The following is a 24,247-nucleotide window of genomic DNA, read 5'->3' as shown; positions in this document are numbered from 1 at the left end:
TATAATTATCCTTTCCCCCCTTTTTGCTCAAGTTTATTTGGCTGCAATGGGAAGCAATATAATAAAAACTATAAATCAGTTGCTGGCCACATAATAACCACTTGAGTCTTCCTCCTGCTCTCCTAAAAATACAGAAGAAGAATATCATCCTTCTAGCAGATTGTTGATAAATCAGACACTAACAATAATATTTCGGGTGACATGGCTGAAATATGAGTCCTGAATGCTTTCCATCCTGAAATTTCACTAATTGTAACATAATTCACCAACACAATGTTTTTTTAAAAAAATTCGTATAAACAGTCCAACTCAAAAGGCTGTTTTAATAAAGGAGTAATATCACATCCCTGTATTTTTTTAGAAAGCAAGTATTATTGACCCAGCTGAGTGTCATTGGTGGGTAAGGGGCTGGAGTTCTGGACTCCAGGGTTCTGAAGTGTTTCTCTAATTCACTGTGCTCTCTGGGGGATGAACATAACGATGTATATCTCAGCCAACCCAGGAGTCGTAATGACATAATTTTAAACTGATGATGAATATTGGAATTTATCCTTATGTCACTACACAATTGGACAGAAAGAAAAATCCAATGGATCCTTTTTATCTTTGGTGTTCCTAAGGCCAGATCACCAGTATGACTGGTTTGCAACTTCCTCTTTTTCACCTCCAAATCCATGACTTTGACAACTTATTTGGTTTTTGTGTACGAGTTTGTGAATATTTTCAATTTCCTGGGTCTTCGATGGTAATTCTTACTGATGAAACTTCTTTGGGAAAAAGGAATTCAGAATGAAAACAGATGTTTTAGAATTCATGTGTTTGACAATAATTTTTCTTTAAAATAACAATAAAGTCCATAGCTCAATGTCAGGGAAGCTCCTATCAGTGGTTCTGATGAAAAACACTTGGGTATTTCTCTGATGGTGTATCATGGCAGCAGGACTGTTGACGACATCTTAAGATGGGTTGAGTTATGGCCCTTAGTTAAGTAACTGGTTATCTAGTTTTCTTTTTCTCTGAGATTTGTTGAAAAGTCTCAGTTAAATGAGCATGAAGGTTTCCAGGTATGCATGTGAGGTATGTGGAGATTGCCCACTGTTCAGAGAGTTGCAGACTGGAGACCATATGTGCAAGAAAGCATGGGATCCTGTAGTGTCCTTGGCTGGAAATTCTGGATCAGGGCCTAGAGTTGTTCCAGAGCCTTTTCCTCTTGTGGTTGCTTGGTTTCTAATTTTGGTTTCTAATTGTACCAGCCATATTACCACAAGACCACAGCTGTTAGGTGGTACTTGGACAAAAAGAAATAAGCCTATCAGATACCTCCCCTTCCTGTTAGACCGATTAAGTGACTACACTATGTGTTAACCATAGATTTCGAATTTGTGAAAGAATTTATATGCCACATATCTAATTTCCCCCGATTCCCCTCCATCCTGACCATCAACTCAAATGCCCAAATTTCACGGATGAGCAAATAATTTAAGGAATCAAAATTACCTCCTCAACTTAAGGCAAGTAGATTTTTCTCTTCTTTTTTATTTTTTTCCCAGAAAGGAGAAGGTCAAGCTTGGTTCATTTTAAAAAGGACTGGGAACAAGAAAGTACTGTTCACGTAATTTCTCAGAGCCTTGGTTTCCTTACCTGTTGAAGGAAGTCTAGAAAATATATGAGATCTCTTCTAGCTCTAAGATTCTGTAGTTCTTTGGTTGGGGCCTGAGAAAACCAAACTGAATTTGAAAGGAGGAGCGAAAAAATGCAAGCAAGAGGGACAACTCTACGGATGTAAGAAATCTTAATGGGTGAAAATGAAGAGAGACCTGGGCATAAAGCCCTGAGTTGAGCTTTTTAAAAAGACATGAAACTCAGAAGAAGTAGATTTGGTTCTTTTCTCCGGAAAATGGTGGGTGAATTTATAAAGACATTTAATGAAAGAACGAAAGACATGGAATAAAAATAAAATTGAACTGTAGACTTGACCAATCGAGATTAAGAAAGAATATTTTTTAGATCCTAAGTTAAAATGTAGGTAGAACTTTGCTAGAGCAAAATTTTATTGTGTTCAATGTTTTCTCAGGATTTCAATTTGAAACCACTCAAAGTACAAAAAGATATATTGCCTACTTCAGATATAATAGGTGACTAGAAGAACATTTCTTGGAGTTATTGTTTGAATGATAACGAAATGTTTGGTCCTTGAGAATAAATTGCTAAAGTTGTTTATAAAACTCACGAAAAGAGTTGTGTGTGCATTAGTTTTCATGCTGGCCAGGCTAAGGTACATAAGAAAACAGATGCTTCACGTCCTTTCCCTTCTCATGTCTAGTCATATATTATGGCTCTATGTACCCTATGGAACCAATTAAGTCAGAGAATAAAGTAAAGCAGGGTTGAATATTACTAACTCAGTGATTGCTAAAAAGCTCAAAACATTCAAGTTAAATTTTGGAAAAATCCAAATACATGGGGCTGACCACATGGTGTAGTGGTCCAGTTTGTGTGCTCTGCTTTGGTGGCCCAGGTTTCCCAGGTTTGGATCCTGGGTGTGGACCTACACACTGCTCATCAAGCCATGCTGTGGCAGTGTCCCACATGCGGAATAGAGGAAGACTAGCACAGATGTTAGCTCAGTGACAATCTTCCTCAAGCAAAAAGAGGAAGATTGGCAACAGATGTTAGCTCAGGGCCAATCTTCCTCACACACACACACACACACACACACACACAAATCCAAATACGTGGTTATCTTTACTCATGAGACTGATTTGCCTAAGTCAATTTATCCTCCTCCCCATCTGCTCTTTAAGTTTCTGACTTAATATTTTGATATAAGCTTGGATCAGGCTAGCATGTATAACATTTCAAATCTCACCCCACACAAATCTCATCCCGATAGTTTTGTGTGAATGAAGATGTTGGTCTTCTGTTGTGTGTAGTCTCTATACTCAGAGCTTTACTTATGTTATTTTCTTTACTATTCACAATAATCTGTTAGATAGCTGTCCTTTCTATTTTGTTGATGAAGAAACCAAGACTCAGAGAGTTAATGTAACTTGCTCAAAGTTACTCCATCACTAGAGTTTGAATCCAAGTGTGCTTGACTCCAAAATATTTAGGCTTTCCAAGTTATTCGTCAGAGCTCAGAAAATTCAGGAAAGATCATGAATCTGAGATCAACCATTTTCAAGGTGTCGGAGACATTTCTAAGCAAAACATTAACCTGTCTCTGAAGCTACTTTTTAGGAAGCTGTTCATAGTTGGGCACCTAAGAAACATTTTTCTTGTACTGAAATCACTTCTTTAGTGGCGACATGTCAACAAAACCATATAAATGAGTATGACTCTATTCTCCTAGACTGGTGCTCCGAAATGTTTTGAGTTCATCAATTATTACATATATGACTGTAAAAATATTAAGAAGAACAAACAATTAAAAGTCCTAACAGTTACTTTCTTAACCTGTGGTTAAAATCAGCAACATCATCCCCGCAGCAAAACCTCTTAAGCCCCCAGTTAGTATAATCAGAGGGATCATTTTCAACCTTTGTGTATATTCTTTTCGTTTCAAGCAAGGAACAGGTATTAAAAATACAATGCATGAAAATTGCATTTTACTGCTGATGTTCTGTACCCCAAAGCTGACAAGGAGGGATCTGTGGAAATAAGATGCTGTGAAGTGCCGAAATGTCAGTGATCGTCACAGATATTCTGTTGTATGCTAGGAGACCACGCAGTTGCTGAGATAGATCCTCCAGTTGCTGATAAACTCAGGAAAGAGGAAGGAACATACATACTCTCTCTCTGGCTTCACAGCCTGACTTAGAAGCATACGCAGTTATAGCTGGAAGGAATTCTCCAAGCCACCTCCCTCCTTTTAGAGGAGCCTGGAGAGGTAAAGCAATGTTCCCAAAGCAATACAGTTAGTCAGTGGAAGAGCTGGGACTGGAAGCCAGAACTCCTGGAGACTTCCTGAGTGTTTGTTCAGATTGGTGGTAGCAATCCGAGGGAGAGAAAGCCTGGGGAGGGAATGTCAGTAGCCTGTGATTTGAAGGCCGATCTAAAACAGATGCAACTGAACTAACAAGTTTATAACAAGTTTCAGTGCTGCTAAATTAGAAGGGGCTACGTTATTAACCGTGCAAATAGAAATTTATAACCATTGACTAAACTTGACCTTAAGCCAGTCACGTCTTTCCATTTCCCAGCGTCTCAAGAACGTGGTCTCTTATCCACGCACACAGAGCCACTTCAGCCTCTTCTCTGTGAAAATATGGCTTAGAGACACACTGCAAGAAGTGTTGGTGATAAGATTTCCTAATAAACCCTGTGTTTTTTTAAATAAAAAATAATTTGGTGTAATTCTCATTTTGCAGAGAAAAATAATCTTAAATGGATTCATAAATAAGAAGGCATGCCTACAAATTAGAACTCTGTCACAGGTTAATTGTCTCCTGTAGCCTGGAAACACAAAGCCTCTATTTTTTCAGAAGGCAGTGTGGAAGACATCAGTGCTGCTCCCCATGTTCACAGTCCTCTTCCTTTCTTGGAAGAATTGACTCTCTACACTCTGAAGTTAGTCTTGGCCATCAGAGAATTCTCTGGGGACAATGAAGTGACAGAGGAAATGTTATGTGTTACTTCTGGGCCACTTACGAGCCAGCGTGTGAGTTTCTCTCTTTCCCCATCTCTGCTGCATGGATCAATGGCTGCCTTATTAGCCCAGGGCCCATTAAATTGATATGACACAGAGCAGAGCATCAGTCAATCTGGGATGGACACAGAGTGTGAGAGAGAAATAATGCTTTGTGGTTTTAAGCCACACAGATTTTGGGGTTGTTTGTTACTATAGCACAATTTAGGCAATCCTGACTAATGGAGCATTGTTGATAGGCTCACGCTTTCAATAATAATGGCACGTTTTCTGTAAGTGTCTAAAAACTAATGGAGATTTGCACCTATCTGTTGAAAGATGGAGAGAGGTCAAGAGTTGATTCTCTCACTATGCCCAAGAAAAATTATATAATCTAAATATCTTCTTCCATTTGGCTGGTGCTTTAATTTTTAAAGCCCTTTCTCAGAAATAACTCTTCATCATACATCTGTGAGTAGAAAGGTTGGGTGGTATCACCATTTTTTTCAGCTGAGGAAACTTACATTTAGAGAGTTTAAATGATGCACTTGTGACTGGGAAGGATCAAGAGCTCTGTGTTACATTCACTATAATTTTCTGCCTCTGGCCTTCAAATAGGCTGAAAAAATTTTTTGAGTTAATTCTTTATGGGGTGGTGGAGGTTTGGGAGAGGTAGCCAAGAACAAATATATTGTACCTTGGGAAAGGTGACTGAATTTTATATAACCCTATCTGTCGGGGGCCAACCATAGTGATTAGTATACGGTAGGACTCAATAAATATGGCTAAGGTTTTACTTTTAATGAAAGCCAAAGACTTTCCTTCCCCATTCCCATGTTATTCCTTACCTCACTGCCTACCTTCTGCCCTTCATCAAATATGCTTGAAATTCCCCATAGAGTGGACAGAGACTGGTACCCCACAATTAAAATGCATATCCTCTGTACTATAATCTGGATGTGTCTCCCCAAAATCCTAGTGCCCCGTGCAGTGATCTTAGAAGGTGGGGCCTTTAGGAGGTGATTAGGTCATGAAGGCAGAACCCTCATGAATGAGATTAATTCCTTATAAAGGAGGTCTGAGAAAGCTTCCTTTCCCTTCTGCCATATTAGGATACAATGAGAAGCCTGCCACCCAGAAGATGGCCCTTACCAAACCACGCTGGCACCCTGATCTTGGACTTCCAGCCTCCAGAACTATGAGAAATAAATCTCTGTTCTTTATAAGCAGCCTAGTCTATGGTATTTTGCTATAGCAGCCCGAACAGACTAAGACATCCTGATTAACACTAACCTCTAAAGCTCATACTAGTGTATAAATGATAGCTGTCGTAGGCAGTCTTGAAGATGGCCCCCAATGGTCCCTGTCTCTAGGTATTCACATCCTTGTGTAATCTGTTCCCCTTGAGCGTGAGCTGGATTTGTTGACCTGATTCTCATAGAGTATGGCAGAAGTGATAGAATGTCATTTTTAAGAACAGTTATCAAACCACCATGGCTTCTGTCTTGGACAGGCTCTGGCTCTCCCCTCTCATACCACCAGCTGCCGTGCCATGAGGACACTCAGCCAGCCTATGGAGATGTCCATGTAGCAAGAAACTGAGGCCTACCAACAATAAGATGAATGGGTTTGGAAGTGGATTCTTCAGTCTCAGTTAAGCCTGGCATGACCGCAGCCCTAGCCAACAGCTTGACTGCAACTTCATGAGAGACCCTGAGCCAGAGGCACTCAGCTAAATTGTGCCCAGATTCTTGACCCATAGAAACTGTGAGACTCCAAGTGTTTGCTGTTTTAAGCCACTAAATTCGGGGGTAATTTGTTATGCAGCAATTGATAACTAATATAAAGCCAAAACCCATTTCAAGGGCAGGTTTTAATGGGCGAGGACCTCAGGCAGGGAGGGCAAGCTCTAGAAAGGAAGTTGCCAGTAAAGGGGTAGAGTTACATAGGACAATGCATACTTATTTCTCACTTTCATCAATGTATACCTATTTCTTAATTTGTATCCTAATTTTTCAGGTTATACAAATATAAAAGTTATATTTGAAAGTACAGACAGTGAGAGCTGAACTGACATTATCCAGCTCTTGCACTTGACAAAATAGAGAACCAAGACCTAGAACGGATGCCTTCAGGTGTTCCATGTCACCTAACAACCCAGTTGTAAGGCTGGGATTGAAAGCCAGGCCTGCCAACACCTGGTCCAGGGCTCTTTCAGTTGTACCATGCAACTTCCTTCTTCACAGTTAAAGAAAGAAAGGAAAGAAGTTCAGGATTAATCGTTGCAGTTCTCTAAAGTATTCTTAAAAGCTGACCACATTTCTCATTTTAATAAATGTCAAAAGTGGGCTTTCAAAGCCTTTTTCCACAGTTTGTATAGAAGGCAGTCATTCATTCATCCAACGACATTTTATTGGGCACCTACGATGTGCCAGGCACTGGGGTGGTTATGATGGTAAAAGCATTTGTTGGAGATACAAATGAAGCAGCAGGTGAATCTTGTCTCTTTTATCAGTGGTGTTTTCTTCTGTTATCATCAATAAATCCATTTGTCCCATAGACAGAAATCATTTAAGGTGCAATTATTCAATCTCCATATTGATTCAAAGCTTTTAATGCTCCTTTAGAGCAACATCCTTTAGAGAGTTGATTGCAGTTCCAGACTCAGTGTGGGCAGGAAAGTCTTTTGACAGTGGTTCCAGATGAGGCAACGTCCACGTTTCCAGGCACTCCTCCCTGCAGAGGGAGAATGCCCTGGGTCCTGAGCCAGGGCTCATGACTGGGGATAAAGAACCCTCTTTGAATAACTGCTATGGCTTCACTTGAATTATTAGGCACCAAGTAAATTCTTAAAAAGAATACGGAAAGTGAGACACTCTCTGACACATTTTGTGAGCCACAATGTGCTGGCAGTGAAACTGCATGGGTTTCTGGAATCCCAAATCCTGGAAACAGTCTTGGTTCCACACTCTCTAGTTAAGCGACATTGGGCAAGCCAGTTAATGTTGAACCTCTCGTTATTCGTGTGCAAAATAATGAGGATAATGATAATTATACCACTTGCCTGGGGGAAGTGCTTTGTAAGCTAATAAACAATCTTCAACACTTCCCTTATTCCTCAATTATAAGATCCCTGAAAGCCAAGATGGTGATCCATGTTTTAATCTTTCACAGTCTCTAGGGCCGTGCCCAACACTTAGTACGTACTCACTAAATATTTATGGAAAAGCTACTACTCAATAATAGTGATATTCTATGAGTCCCTACCATGTGCCTGACAATGTCCTAAACACTTCGCTTCTATTGGCTTTCGTTTCCTCACAGTGACTCCATGAGGTAAATACTATTATTCTATTACTCTGGGGAGGAAACTGAGGCACAAAGCATTTGAATAATTTTCACAGTCACATAGTAAGTGGCAGAGCTGGAATTTAAACCCACACAGAGGGGCTAACTGCCAAGATTTACTGCCTCTCTATAAGAACTGCATATTGATCTACTGTTTCTCATTAGGAGAAACACAGGCAGAAAGAAAAGAATGAGTTCCCTTATGTTGAATTAATGGGTACTTCTTTTAAATGAGTTTTTATCCAATATCCAAGGGAAAAAAAAACACCCAAAAGCAAACCTTTCCCAAAACAAGCAAAAGACCCCCAGATCACATCAATCCAGATAAAATTGTATTGAATCCCCTCCAGTTCAGTCTTCCTTTCAGTTGAGTGAGGCCTTGACAATTGGTCGTTCAGGATGCTGAGGTGAAGCTGAGGGCTTTTCATCTGGGAGAATATCTGAAAGGCAAGAAGCAGGCTGGGAGATGTTAGCTGTGCCTGAAAATTATTTATGCAAACTAGTGGGTCTTGGCTGACTCTGGCCTGTAGCCTGCCTATCTTCTGTCACAGTGAGCATAAATGACAGGAGATGAATAAATTAAAAGACTAGGAAAGACCTACACCATAGGCAAATGGCAGAACATTTCTGAAAAATCCAGAAGTGGGGAAAAGGGAGGTGAAGAAGAAACTAGCATTTCTTGAATGCAACTTGTGCTAGATATATAAAATCTTATTTTATCTTCATCCCAGTGAGTTGGTTCATGTTAAAAACATCTTGCAGATAAGGAAGCTGAGGCTCGAAGAGGTTGAGTAATGCCACCAAGAAGCTCTCTTAGCTGGGATTCAAAACCAGGCTTCCCCTACTTGCTTCCAAAGCCTGTGGCCTTTCCCTTCTGCTGCTAGTATGTTCCACCTCTACTGCCAGAGTCTTGACTGACTGATTTCACTGAGCTGCAGGGTTAATTGTAAGGAACTACTGGTGAGCCAGAAGACAACTATAAAATGGCCAAGAAAACATTGCTATTATGTTGGTCACGGAGGAGAGAGGAACAAAGCGGCTGAAAGGAAGAAGGAAAGCCCAACAGAAATCACAAAAGATTGTGAGTCAGAGAAAAGACTTTAAGCTTTTGACAAAGTGTGGAAAGAAGAAAATGGTACTCCTACAGTGTGAGTCTTCCAGAGGATAGGTTTCTGATTCTAATAATCCTGTTAAAAAGCAAGAGAAATCTCCAGGAAACTCTACATACCCCTTTTTTCAAAGACGGCTACTTGCTTTTTGCCTTTTGTCATTTCCACTCAACTCCCTTTCTTTGCCTCAAGGTCACTGGTTTGGGACCTTTCTGCTTTCCATGAACCATGAATTAGTTTTTGACTTTTTGCCCTATTCTTTAAGGAGCAGTCATGCCAAGATCAAATTGCCCAAGGTGTTTAGGTCAGCTGTCACTGAATGCAGATCCACAGATGGGACGTGGCCCGTGATGAGGTTGTCAGTGCTCTGTGGTGGAGTGAGAGAAACTGGAATAACCCAGTGAGCTTTTCATAAGGCTAAATGCATTCAATATCAACTGTCTTTTATTCTGAGATTATGTCCTTCTTGCTTGTTTGATGTTTCAATGTTTCTTGTCTTATGAAATGATGATGAGAGTAGATGATTCTCCTTAAATACTTAAAAATAATCTAAATGGTCTGTGAAATCCTTTCCTAGTCAATTTCAGACACCAATTTGAGAGATATGCCTAGTCCATTGGAAAGAGTCTGGTGATGGATACTGATTAAGACTCAGAAAAATATCTCAGTGGGCAAGCTACAGATATATTTGATGGAAGAGTTCATAGGCTGTTTTAAAGACTAAGTTAGATTATATATATAAAGTTCCTACTGCAGCATCTGGTTGGTAAAAGTATGCGGTTTTTTTTTCTCATCAAAATTAAAACTAGGGGTTACTACTGGCATTTTGGGCCAGGAAGATGAAAAGCCATGCTATTCTCAGACCTGTCCCAAAGAAGAGAGGGTTAAGGGAGAAGAAAAAGACTTCTTAAATACTTGCTTAAATATTGACAATACGCCAAGGGGGCCCTCTCCCCCTAGGAAGAAGCACAGTGCAATCCTTATGAATGAAAGAAAGGCGAGATTAACGTGTTCATCAATGCTGCACCCCCACAGGAGGCCAGCTCCTCTCACCCCTCAGTCTGCTTTTCATAGGGACTGGAGTGGAAGGAGAGAGAGGTGTTATCCAAAGGGCTGGCTCTGCTCTGGTGCCTCTCAGTAAATCCTAGAGAAGTGGCCGGTCCACATAGAGAATGTGGGGAATTGTACTGGCAGGTGCTTAGGTTAGGCCTTAGCTGAATCGCCAGGGCAATAGAGAAAGTCCTACTTGACGTCATGTTACATCTTGATGACAAATACCAGCTTGCATGCATATGGCGGCATCAGCCGTATTGGCAGCATCACCCACAGTGATAGCACTGGCCATATTGTCCCAGTGAAGTTCAACAGAAACTGGTGCTCTGAAGTTCCAGTTTTGTCTTTGACTCACCTTTAAAAACTTTGTTTTCCTCCATTTAAAGATTTTAGCTACAATTTAGAAATAGAGTGGGCTCCTCCTTCCTTCCTAATTATCTTGTCAACACAAACACATTTTCTTTTCTTGACAGACCACTTCAACCAATCAACAATATTTCTTGAGAAAATAGAAAAAAAGATAGTCGACCTAAGAACTTCTCTTTATTCTTAAATACTACCCGTCAACATGGCCAGCTTTTTTTTCTACGATTTCTCTAAAACTAGATGAAAAATTCCTTTGAAGGGCTGGAGCCGTGTTTTATCTGTCTTTGCATTTCTGGTAGCTAACACAATGTCTGACACCTTAGAGTTGTTTAAAAATAATTTGTTCCGTGATTACATTTCTCTTTGTACTGTTCACAGTGCCCAGCGCGATGTTGTGTATATATTAAGTGCTGAACAGCTTCATTATTGTTGAAATCCTGTATGGTCCCTTTGCCTCATTTTTCAGATCTCAAATGAGGTTTGCCTCATTTTCTTTCAGAAAGAAAGAGTTCCCTTAGAGAATGTGCCATTTAGTTTGAACCACATTTCTCAAAACTTTGCTTTCTTTGCGCTCATGCCAGAACATTATCATGGGAAGAGTCTTGAACAGGGCTCAGAAAATGATCTTCACACCTCAGTCCCTTTTAGAGACCCGTTGGAAGCCAGTGTTTCTATCTAGGCAGCCACTGGAACATTTACTTTTATTAACTTTGCTGCGCATGCTCCTTCCTCTGTTTAGCATCCTCTCCTCCCGGCTCAGCCCTGGAACATTCCCAGGTGGGGGATGGCCTGGTCAGGAGTCAGGCTCAGGGCTTCGGCTCGACTCGTAAATGTGGAAATAACAAAATGTGTCCCCTGAAGCTTTGCAGCGTTGTCAGGAAATGGGCTGCTTGCATGCTGCACTTCCATGGATCTGGAAATTCTGCTGAGCTTGGGTCGACTCCAGAAAAAAGTTTAAAAGTGTTCAGGGAAGGGAGGAATGAAAGCGGGCCATTAACTGGAGCCACCACCCGCGCTCCTGCTGAGTCTGGGTCTTGGCCGGCTCCTTGGCAGGGAGCAAGGCTGGAGCGCGGCTTGTGGACTGTGGCGGCGGAGTTTGCTTTTCTAAGGATCAGGGCTTTGCAGAAACTTTCCTTCCCACATTTTTCATATCTCAGAAATCTGCGTGGCACCCTTGGGAAGGAGTAGGGGCTAGGTACTGTTTCCGCCTGGAAGAAAACAAGCCACAGAGAGGTAGAAACTTAGAACTTCCAAGGGGTGAGCATTGTATCTTAACCATTTTAGCATACAGCCTGGCCTAGGCCCTCCATGAATGTGTGTGGAATAAGTGAATGGGTCAAAACGGTTGCTGTAACAATTCACGTGTAGTGAAGGCGGGCTCTGAGATCAACATTAGGTCTCTGGATACCCTTGAGCTACACCAGTGCCTCGGCTCGGGGGACGGAACGATGGAACTCAGCGCCAGTTTTGTCTGGTTATGCTGCTGACACACCTTCCCCATTATCCTAAACTAACGAAGGAATTTCCTGGCATTTGAAAAGGGTAAATTGAGTCTTCAGGTTGCACAATGGAGCTATCATAGTAGGGAGATGGAGTTTTGGTTAGAGGAACACAAAGTTCAAAGTCTTTTCCTTCTTGGTGGCTTTCTTTCTGTGTTCCTGCACCACCAAGGCTGTGAGACCCAGAAGTGGGGCTGTGAGGGCAGAGGCCAGGAGGCATGGTGGCCTCTAGTCCTTGCCCTAAGTTAGGCCCTAAGATGATGAGGTAGAAAAACGGACTAGGCACCGGGAAGAAGCACACCTGGTTTTGGGTAGTTGGTGATGTTTGTGTCAGCTGTTTCTCAGGAACCTCCCCAGGACACTAGAAAGGAATTTGACCACCAATCAAGTACAAAGAGAAGTGACTAGGGATTTAGGCTTGTTTCAAATGTATTTCATTATTTTTTCCCATGATGCAATTTGGGGATGATTTTTTGGGGCCCTCTCCCCACTGCCCCAAGAGGCTTCCACTGTGAGAATCTCTGACCTACAATGCTTGTGTTTGAATCCTGGTTCTTCCACTCCTCTGCTGTGTGACCTTGGGCAAGTCACTTAACCTCTCTGAGTCTCGGCTTCCTCAAATGGAAAGTGGGGATGATAACGGAACTTAAGTCACAGGTTTGTTATGAGGCTTTAATGACTTAACATATGTAAGGCTCTTAAAATAGTATACATATGCTAGCTAAGATTGTTGTCATTTTGCTTAAGCCCCATCAATCAGATAATCTGACACGGGGGCCAAATTAGATATCTTTCAAAATTGATACTTTTTGATAGAATCCTGTCTAGAGGCTGGAGAATGAACTAGTGGAACGCTCAAGGTTCTCTTACAAGTAATAGGCTCCTGTGAAAATTCTGATTTCCTTCTTTGTTACCATCACAACTAGCTTTGAACCATTCTTCGAGCTGAGCCCCTGAGTTCTTTGTAGGGCATAATGCACTAGTTCTCCGGACGAATTTTAGGGCAATTTGAGTATGTTGGTTAAGGTTTTTGAAATCTTACCATGAAAGGCTCTAAATGTCTATTCGCACGGCGCAGTGCGCCTCTTCTGCTTTGAGCACCAGTTGTGAAACCGAAGCCGGGATTAAACTGTGAAATGTCAGCGGATGGTCTGGAGTCTTCTGGAGTAAATTCCTGCACAGTAAGCACTTCGTTACTCGTCTCTAAATTATTTAAAAAAACAAAAAAAGGTGGGAGGGAGCTGGCTCAGATCACCTAGGCAAAGCGATTTTCCATGAGCACTGCTCTCCCAACGCACAACAGGAAACTTATTGAAAACCTAGCGGGTTGGAGAGAAACAGTAGCTAGCTTAACAAAAAGTGTCAAGAGAAGATAGGGAAAGAACGAAGAGGGCCCGAAATTACCCAAAGAGTACTGAACGTAGCTCTCTGGAAGGAGAACTTTCTGGAAAGTCATGCCTGAGAGTTTCGATAACTCTTCAGGGGGGTGTTCACACACACACAGACACACACAGACACACACACACACACACACACACATCTGGCACTTGAGTTGCAGATAACCTAATCCGACACTAACCTTGGCATAGCTACAGAAGTAATATTTTCACCGGGATGAACTGATCTTGAACGGTTTCTCCAATGCAGTAGTCATGCTTCAGCTTAACTTTAGACATGCAGAGTTTCCTTTTTTAAAACTCCTTTTAATGCACACGGCTTTCTGATTTGATCTAGGAAAGGAGAATATTACCATTTCCGAATGCCAGAGTTATTCATGCACTCATATAATATAAAAGCAATCAAGAATCATCTATAGCAAGGCAATCTATTTCGTAAAATAGGCGGACCTATCTTTTATGAGTTCCATTGAATCACCAGAATTGGGAAATCACAGAATTACCTAGAGAAACAAAAATAGAAAACAATGGTAAAGTCAGCATATTGCTTTAGACAGGTGATAACTTATTATTCTGCCAGATCTATGTTTTACTGCATAAAATAGGAATTAAAGTACATCTGATATTGCTATTTTATCCTTACTTTTATTAGAATTCCTTTTGAAGACACGTAAGCCATTTTGTATTTGCCCTCAAGATTTCAATACATAATGATGACTTTTTTGAGGTTTTACTGTGTCAGGCATTCTAGTTAGTGATTTAGCTACAATATTAAGGCAGTAGTTCTTAAAGTGGGTGCCCTGGATGCCTCACCTGGGAATTCGTTAGAAATTCAAATTCTTAGGCCTCCTTTCAGATCTGCTGAATGAGATGCTCTGGGAAGGAGACCCAGGAATCTGCAGTTTCATAAGCCCCCCAGGTGATTCTGGTGCAAGCTCAAGTTTGAGAACTAGTCAGTGAGTTAGGATAACAAACCACTGAATAGTTAGTTGGTTACTAACTACTCTACTGACTTAGGGTAAAGTTAATCCACTATAACAAAGAGGTTTGACAAGTATATCATCTTATTTAAATCTTGCTGAAACTAATGAGAAAGGATCATCGCACCCATTTTACAGCTGAGAACACTGAGACGAAGAGATTAACTTCACACAGCTGGATTCCATGTCAAGCCCATCTGTCTTCAAAGCCTATGTTTTTTCCCCTAGTCTACGGACCAACAACTGTCGCCCTTCTATATGGGCAAAGTTATTTTAAAATGGTTTACAAAGAGTTCTTAGATCTGGAGGTAATCAAGACTGAGAACTAGATACACTATTTGCCTTCAATCCAGAGAATCTGTTTCTTTCATTAATTTGACGTATGAACTCAGCAAATGACTTAGCCTCTTCTCTCATTTGAAATGGGATGATGATGGCGCATTTCATCAATGTCTGGTGAGCACAGAGGAGTTGGTTCCAGGGGACATGGAGCCCCTCAGATAGTACTATTTCGTTCAGTTCTACTTGACTAGGTACATGACACCCTGAAAAGTTATGTAAAAATACAATTTCCTCAATGAGGCATACTTCGAATATACCAGGGAAATCTCAATATAAAATATTACAGCCCCTAATTGTGAAGTAAAAATAACATTTTTGTGATACAAACCATATCCTCCAATACAGTATGTTTTGCCAAGGGCAATAGGAGAACTCTGGAAATTACGCATCACAGAACAATTGCTTCAGTGGGAAAAGAAGCGGTTGGGGGTTATTCATCTCAGAAGCACAGTAACAAAGTCATTATTATTATTTTTACTCCAGGAATTTCAATAGTAAAAGTGTTTTATATGTGTGTAGCTATAACACCTTTGCATTACTGACTGTACCCCACATTTGATTACATTGAGTTTTTCCTAAAAATAATAGCCTTCATTTCCCAAATGTAGCCAGCACTATTATTAATACAGACTTTCTCTTATATATTTTCAATCAACTTTTTTTTACCTTTTATTGTACACAAAAAAGCAAGTGCTCTTCAGACTGGATGCTAAGCTGTATGTGTGATGTTTTCTTTTTCCGGCCTAATGTTAGTTCTTAGAACACAATAATTTGAAATAATTCTGGTATTTTTTTAATTGATTGGATTAAAAGCTGTCAGGAAGATGAAAACTTCATCATATTGCCGGAAAAAAATGCCTGAATGTGTTTATGATTAGAATCTGTGTTGTTCAAGTGCTGCGCACCTGTGTTTTAAGGCTCATAGTTATGCAATAGGGATAGCTTTTTCAGTTTTTAGAAGGCCAGAAAGAGAAAACCGGGACTTAGGCTTTCTGAAGTTCTCTAGTTGAAGTGGCTTGTCTTTTAGTGAGTTCAAAGAGAGGATGCTTACCGATGGCACTCGGAGGACAGAAGTTGCAAACCCCAGTGCCTATAGAAGCTAGGAACCTGAATGTGTGATGTGGCCTGAGTGAAAAGTAATGGAGCATGGTGGGGACTGTAGCAAAGCCAAGAGAGCTCGGAGGCTCAGAGGGGGCTTTGCGTTTCGGCTCCAGCTGAGTGTTACCATGTGGAATTCCAGCCAAGTGTAGCCAGATATTTTTTTTTCAAGAGGAGCTAGAAATGTGAATTTCTATGTGACGTCTCCTCATTTTCAAATGTTAATTCAAAGGCTTTTATCACGATGTGATCTCTAACCTACAAACTAAACACAGCTCGTCTGCGGGCTGGGTTTGGCTCATGTACTGCCAATTTGTACCTTCTGAGAAAGAGTGTGTGTGTGTGAGTTGTATGTGTGTTTAGACAAGATAGGGTAGCAATAGTGATGGGGTTATATTTACTGAATCAATTAAATGTGTTTGTGCATAGCTTTAGATAACTAGAAGCAAATATGACATGACCTTGAGGTCCACCACCATTTTAGGAAGAGTGGGCACATCTGAATTCCAATTCAACGCTCTCGTGATATATTCTCATGGTAAGTCATGAAAGAGGTGAATAAGGCCATTCTTTGTTATTTTGGCTGACTAATTAGGATCATATTGGTTACCAGCATATAACCACAAATGAACCCCCAAAAGCTTAACTGAAATTTAATACAATTAAATTGGTTTCAAGTTATGCTGGGGCCGTGAGCAACTGTAGATGCAGCCACAACTTCGTATTTGTAATTGAATTGTCCGGTAGACATCCTTAGGGCATGACTTCACTGGAAGGAATGAAAGTAGGGACAAAATACTCTTTTAATTTTCCCTTCACTGGGGAGACCTACATAATTCAGTCATGGCAGTGTTCTGCTACTTGTGGTTGGTGCGGTTCCTTTTGCTCATAAAAATAAAATCATCTCATATCATCTCTCCTCGATTGTCTCGTAAATGTAAATCAAAGAGGGGAAAAAGCTATAAAACAAACACAAATACTCACTAGATGGGCTAAGAAATAATAGACTGGGATTATTCCTTAAAGTACTTAAGTCCAGTGCTTTGCATAACAGATACAGCTCTCTTTAGTCAATAGATGGATTCCAGAAAAGTTACTCGTAAATCAATTTTGCAAAAGGAAATCATATTTTAAGTGCATTAGATGAGTTTGCCATCTAAAGGAGAGCTAGCGCGAATCTTTTTGGAAAGAAAAAAAATTCCTTTTTAAAAATGAAATCTTGATTCTAATAGATCTTTGCTCCAAGTTCATGGAAACTTTGAGTAAATTTCAACTGAGGTCCTCATCTTGTTTTTTTTCTCTAGCACGTTGTACCTGAAGACCTCAAAAGCCTTTGCATGTAATGTGTTGAAAATGTTGCTTTTAGATTCAATTTGGATTTACATATCCACAAAGACTTGAATCAAATATAGAAATGCTTAAAAAGTTTGCAAAATCAAATGAATTTACAGGCAGAGGAGAGGCTGTATCTGAATCAAGGTTCTTGAGTTGTACGGGTAGCACAGGGTTCAGTGGGACTTAAGGTCCCTTGAGTTCTAATAAGATGGTCTTTAATCCCTATTTCACATTGTGTAGAAATTAAATGATTAGACCAAGTTAGATCATGCTTACCTCTGTATCTGGGCTCCTGTTCTGTCATATGTTATCTTATTTCTGTACCCTAATAAGCAGATGTGAAACTTAGCCCATTGCTTGATTTCTACAAAAATTCACCTGCAGACAAAGCATACATAGGTTCAGAAGACAGGGGGACGAGGTGGGGGCGGAGGGGGTATAGACAAAGGGAGTGTTTGCATTGCAGCAACAAAGAATTTCAAGTTGAACCTTAGACATCACCATGCTTAAAATGGCCTAACAATTCCACCACCGGGAAACGAAGTGGGTGAAGTCTTTTAGCCTCCAGCCATATTAATCGCTGTTTTTATTCTCTCCTCTGCTTGTATCTTCTCTTTATCCCCTCTCTTTCAGAAGAAAAAAGAAATCCTGCTCATGCAGAGGAGTTAAGTGTTCTCCTTTGTTGCCTTAACACCTGCCATGTCCTCGGATCTCACCTTCTAATCCAAGCAGTGCATCAAGGTATTTTCCAAAACAAAGAAAATTTCCTGTTTGGAAATTTTCAAACAACAAAACTTTCACCTCCATATCAAAAGGAGCAACAGTATCCTCTTCAAATTAACTTAAGTAGGATTAATAAAACCTTAGAAATTATTATTAGATCAGAGGAGAATCTCCCAGAACATGAGCCTACATGGAAAGAGTTGTTGGCCCCCTAAAGGACTGGAGCGAGAAGTGGAATGCAGTCAAGAGCTGAGTCAGCTGTCCTCTGGTCTTTTCTTGCTCTTTCTGAGGCCACATGCCTCTTGTGTCATAATCTCTATTCGGGCTTCCTCATTCTTCCCAGTAGGTAGGTGATTTCTGCTTCTTTGTGCACATGGCTGCCCCTCAGTCCAAGTTCACGTAAACCAGTTCCAGATACCATCTCAGATTTTCTAGCATCCTCAGTTCCCTTCCACATGCCTTGGTGAGAGACTCTGATTGACAGCCTTGGATCTGAGGCCCATTAGTCAAGGGGGGTGGGAGGGTCACGTAGTAAAAACAAAGGCTGCTGTGAGCCTACCTCTGAGGTTGGAGAAGGGACAACTTTTAGAGGAGAGGATAAGCTAAGTTCGTTCTCAAAATAGGAGTCCATTGCAGGCTAAATTCCTAAATAACTACAAGGTATTTGACCTGCAGACATTTTTGAAGTGTGGGATTGCTACAAGGTAGTATAGGGGAGGAAAACAATTCCTCTACCCTCTAGGTCCCTCTGGCTGGTCTAAGAATTATATTGACATGAAGCAGAACAACAGGAGAAAATCAAACAAAGTTTAATGACATGTATACGTAGGAGAAACCCAGGAAAACTAAGCAACTCGCCAGAATGGCCAAAGCTGCCACCTTAAATACCATTTTCAGCTGAAGACAAAGGAGGATGTTGGGGGTAGTAGTTTGGGGCTTCAAAGTGGAGGAAGGCAATTGACATGGAGACAGAAATGTGAATGTTTGTTAAACAAGTGTTTGCTGGGCCCTCCATAGACAGTGTGACCTGAGAGACACATTTTACATGATGCTACAGTTATCTTATGGTATTAGCTGCTTCCTGGAACAGGTCTTCTATCTTAAATTCTTTTAGGCAGCTAGGGAGGAAGGTCAAAGTTTCTTTCAGAGTCTTCTGTTCTTAAAAATAATCAAGCCAAAGTGTCGCATTTTCGGGGTGGCCAATTTTGATCCCCCACAGTATTCAGTAAAGTCCAGAGCATGAATGTATGATGGGGAATCTTGACAATAAAAGAAGGCAAAATGGGAGAAAGATAACCTTGATTCCTACCAGTAAGCCAAACAAAGGTGGAGTGACATTGAAGGAAACAAATTGAAAATAAGTCTGAAAGGCAATATAGGGCAAAAAGGAACCTGATGCAGACATGAAGTAATTGAATTTTAACTGCAAGACACTAAGGGAATTACTTCTCCACACACCAAATGTCCTAGGAGATCACGGTTGAAGGCGGAATAGTATGGAAACATGGAATGCTGTGAAGCAGGGGCTAGGCAGAGGGCTTAAGGAAACTTCACGATGATCTGTAGCCTTTTTCTATCACCTCTGTGTACGTCCGGAAGAGGAAATAGCACTGGCTGGGGATAAAGAAACATTTTTGGACAGTATTTAACAGCTTAATAAAATAGCCAGAAGTTATGGTATCTCATATGTTTAAAAATGGGAGAGATTCTCCTTTATCTGGGTAAATGGAAGCCAGAAGAACTCATGAACTCTTCATGAACTTCATGCTTCATGAGCTCTTAGACTCCATTGCTCTGGTCCACCACCTATTTGTTGACATAAATGGAGTCTTTTCACAAACAGAATCACACATCTCAAACCTCAAATTTTGGAGACAAAAGTTCCCAAATCTCTGCTAGAGCACCCCTTTTGTTGAATATGTCTTTTAGTAATGTTTAAAAGTTTCTAACAAACCACATTTCATTTTTACGGCCCGTAGACTGGTGAACACTCAGAAAATAATGTAATCCTCATTTTCCTCCACCAGGGTTTCTTCCTGGCCTATTTGAGCTTGAACGCTCTCTGGGCTCAGGTCACATGAAGACATTATCATCACCTCATTGTTCAAAGCACCTGATCGTAGAACCTGGCGGGTGAACAATTGCTGAATGACAAACGCCGTAAGCACTGGCCTGCCTTGCCTAATTATACAGCTGTCATAGTGCACTGGGCAATTTTTCTTTCCAACGTCTCCTCCCCTCTGCCCAGCTTCAAACCACATAGTAAAGAGAAGAATCCACAGAGCTCTGCATTCGGGCTTTCAGAGCAACCACAATGCAATCAAAGTATCAGGCTGCAGGAGCGGCAGAAACCATTTCTAGAGTGTGGTTGACCCATATGTTGCACTTGAGTTGTCATGTGGGTCAGACCAGGGTGCTGCTCATTGGGGCCACATGTGAAAATGATGATGACTCAGGCTCCCTGGCTCACTTGTTCTGATGTCTCGGCTCCTAACTTTGTCTTCTGGCTCTTTAAATTGGCAGAAAGGACACTGTGGATCCTTAAGGTCCATCACAGAGCCGAGGTGGTGGTGTTCACATATGAAAATCAAGCCCTCAGCTTTCCGGGATGTTGTCAGGATCAGCAAAGGACTAGATAATATGACAAGAGTGCAAGAAGTATAAATCAAGAGAAGGAGAACTATTAGCCATAAATTTAACCTATATTGTGAAACTTTATCATTTGCTCTCATTGGGAATCATCGTAAACATCTTATGATGCTAAGAGCAAAATCTTAATAAGTCCTTAGAACTGTGTGCGGCATAAAAAGGCCATTGCAGATGGGTTATGCTATGAGGTTGAAGCTTATCAGAATCTATGAACTCTAGTAAAAAGTGGCCAAAGGATAGTAGACAGACTTTACATTTCTCTCGTTCATGGCTGGCTGTTGGTGCTCACCTCAGAGATTTGGTGGTAGAAGATAAGACTGGTGATAGTATTTGCCTCCTGACGTTGGTTTGAAAGTACTCCCCAAATGACCAGTTTTAAGATCCAGTATAGCATAAACCATGCCTTTTATTTTCTTATATTTTTTTACTATCCATTACTATATTCTGCAGACAATAGAAGCTTCATAAACACTTGATAACTAGCATGTGGCAATGTTTTATTAAAGTCATGATGTCAACAGTCATTTTATATATATATAAAATTATGTATATAAATATAATATACAAATACGTAATATAATACTTACGCATATATATAATTTCCATTTACTCAACTATTCATTTAACATGAATTTACTAGATGTCTACTTGTGCCAGGATTTTTGCTCAGGTTTGGGAGGTATTAAGTTGTAAGAAATTATTCCAATATTCAGAATCAGGTTTGACATTATGTAATACACCAATTTAAATATTTAGTGACCAAACTATGGTTGCTTATTCAGATGTTACGTATATTTATTTGTTTATTTATTTATTTAGGGGTTATCATTTTGTTCTTGCATGAATACACTCGAACTCAATTGTGGGAAGACACAGACAATGAAAGCTTAGTTTTTCTGTAGAAACAACATGTTTTCCACTCCTTCTCCTTTCTGCTTCTCTTTACATTATCTGATTTTATTCAGTGGTTTAATCTCATGATAGACAGATCAAAGCCTTTGAAACCCAGGGAGGTCACATACTTTTTTTTCCTTTTAAAAAAGTTTTCATAGAATACTTTTAGCTTCCTTAACACCATTATTTTCCATTTCATCTCTAAGGAATTTTGATGACTCCCATGTTCTCAGCTTCCTTGGAAACTCAGTGAAGCCACATGGCTAAACTCAGGCCAATAAGATGTCAACAGAATTGGGTGCTACCTTAGAAAGTGTCTTTTAAAGGGATTGTTCACACAGTCCCTTGCTCCTCCCTTCATTCTCCTGCCTGGAATGCAGATTTGATGTGTGGAGTCCTAGCAGCCATTTTGGATCATGAGTACATGCACCGCTTTCTAGGGATAGGAGAGCAAGGAGATGAAAGGAGCCACCATGTTACCTCGGGATGCCTACCTCCTGACTTTTTTCACATGAATGAAGAATAAACTTCTATCTTGTTTAAATAAACTTGTTTGGGGTTTTCTGTACCTAATTCTGACAGATGTCTGAACCTAATTCTAACAGATACTTACAGTCTCCTGATTTTTGCTGACATCAATATTTAGATACACCTCTGTGGAAAATACCTTGAAAATTTAAAAATTCATGAAAAAAAAGTTCTTCAGCACTGACAGCTGGGAAATAGAGCTACTCAAATGCTAGAAACCATGAGAAATTCCTACCAGATTCAGTGGAGGTCAAAACAAAGGACCCTGCCTGGCCTCCCCCCACCCCCAAGGTAGAATACTATCTGTAAGGGAGTTCTGTGACTTTGAGAGAGACAAGAGGAAGAAATCGTAGACTTTAGGGACAACTGGAGAACTTGGAGAGGATGAATTGGAGATGAAGAAGGGTGTAGGGTGATGGAGAAAGCAGCATTTGGAGCTCCCATCCCACCAAGTGACACCAGAATTGAGGTGAGACTTTGGGTGGCTGGATGAACTGAGCAGAAGCCTCTAGAAGCACTGGTGGCAGTGTCCCTGGAAAAGTTATTTCCTGAGGCTGAAATGATCTCAATGGATGCAGCAGGGAGTCGCACGGAGAAGTCTGACCTGCAGATTTGTGAACATGGGCAGTTACATCAAAATGCCAGCTTCTGCAATGGCCGTAGTTACAGAGGAGCAGCTTCCTGGGAGGGCACATTTCTTCACGAATGTGGTGGGGAGCTGCTCAGGAGAGCTGGGTCTGGGAACTTCAGTGCACTGGGAGCAGAGGGCTGACAAAGATGGTAAAGGAACTCTCTTGATTAGTCAGGGAGATCATGCCTGCCCCTGGAAGGAAGCTGCCTTGTAGCTGGTCTGACCTCGGAATAGCAGCTTTGCTAAGAATGCAGAAGAAATTCCCTTCTTCACCCCGCCAGCATTTCCAGACCCCCGTCTCTGTTCCTATGTCCTCCAAGCCCATCACCTTGAAATCTGAACGGTGTCCTCTAGCCGCAAGTCAGGAAGAATCTCCCACCCCATTTCTGAGGGAAATACCAGTCCTGAGTAGACTTTTTACTATTTCAGTATGAGAAACCAGAAAAAAAAATGGATCTTGTGAATAAAGAAATGAGCATATAAAGAATCATAAAGAAATGAGCATATAATTTAGATAATCTGAAAATTCGTAAGGAAATGAGCATACAGTTTGAATCATAGAGAAATGAGCATATAGTTTAAATAATTGGAAGGAAGAACATATTTTGAATGTGTTCCTTTTAGCTTTCCTTTATTGTAAATTTAAATTTTTATCAAAGTAATATATTTAGTAGTAGTTTAAAAGTCAGCTGAAAAACTTATAATGCCGGTCTCCTCTTCCTCGTTGCCAATTCTCAATCCTTGGAGGCAATCATTTATAACTCTTAGTAGCTACCTCCAAATTTAACCAACACATTATGTTGTTAGTTTTTTTAGGTTTAGACATTATTTCCTACTAAAGGAAATAAGATCTTTCCCCCACATCTCTCATTATAATCGTATCAACACTTTATTAACCAGTATTTACATTATTATGGTTATGCAAATAATATCCATAGTTCAGCCACTTTTGTATCGTTTCCTGTCTTGTGCAATTTTTTGTTTTGGCCAGAGTTAATAATTACCTCCTTTCTGTTTGTTTGCTTAATTTTTATATACCCAAAACTAACTTATTGTTAAATTCTCCAAATTAAAAGTAAATCTCCTTATTATAGTCCAAGAGTTTTGGCACATGGCTCCTGGGCACTCCATTCTCCTGCCCCCATCTGGCGTGACTTCTTCTAGGCTTCCTGCAGAGTTGCCATCCTGGGATCTCCCTTTACCGTTTTCCTAGATTTCCCTTAGTCTCTAACTGTCTGGGAGTTCCAGTGTTCTGATTTCCACATTTTCCTCTCTCTTGGTTTATACCTTTGTTTTGATGGAGCACATCCACAAATGGCTTTCTGCAAAAGGAGTGTAGGAGGAACAATTTTTGAGACCTTGCCGGCCTGAAACTATCCTTACTGGGCTTTGACATTTGATTTATAATTTGGCTGGACTTAGGGTTCTGACTTGGAAACAATTGCTGACAGAATTTAGAAGACCTTGATCCTTCATCGTTTAGCTTCCAGTGTTGCTAAGTCAAATGCCATTCTCATTCTCCATCCTTCAAAACAGATTTGTTATTTCTCTTTGGAGACCTTTAGGCTGTTCTCTTGATTTCTTGTATTCTGAAATTTCACAAAGATTTTCCCTGTAGTGGGTCTATTCATTATGACTGGCACTGGAAGTTTTGTGCCGTTTTCTTTA

The 24,247-nt window shown here is 40.5% G+C and overlaps 1 long non-coding RNA gene across 1 annotated transcript; it reads left to right on the top strand.

Annotated features, from left to right (window-relative positions):
* The first annotated feature begins 12,937 nt into the window (after positions 1-12,937).
* Positions 12,938-21,968, top strand: LOC111770176 (uncharacterized). Its single transcript, XR_011431396.1, has 5 exons — positions 12,938-13,183; positions 16,249-16,357; positions 17,788-17,895; positions 19,905-20,037; positions 21,627-21,968. It is a non-coding gene; the product is annotated as an uncharacterized lncRNA (long non-coding RNA).
* Positions 21,969-24,247: the final 2,279 nt, after the last annotated feature.

Source organism: Equus caballus, chromosome 23 (genome assembly GCF_041296265.1).
Source record: "Equus caballus isolate H_3958 breed thoroughbred chromosome 23, TB-T2T, whole genome shotgun sequence".
Taxonomy (NCBI): Eukaryota; Metazoa; Chordata; class Mammalia; order Perissodactyla; family Equidae; genus Equus; species Equus caballus.
The sequence above is the reverse complement of the archived record's forward strand: the minus strand, read 5'-3'. Positions and strand labels throughout refer to the sequence as shown.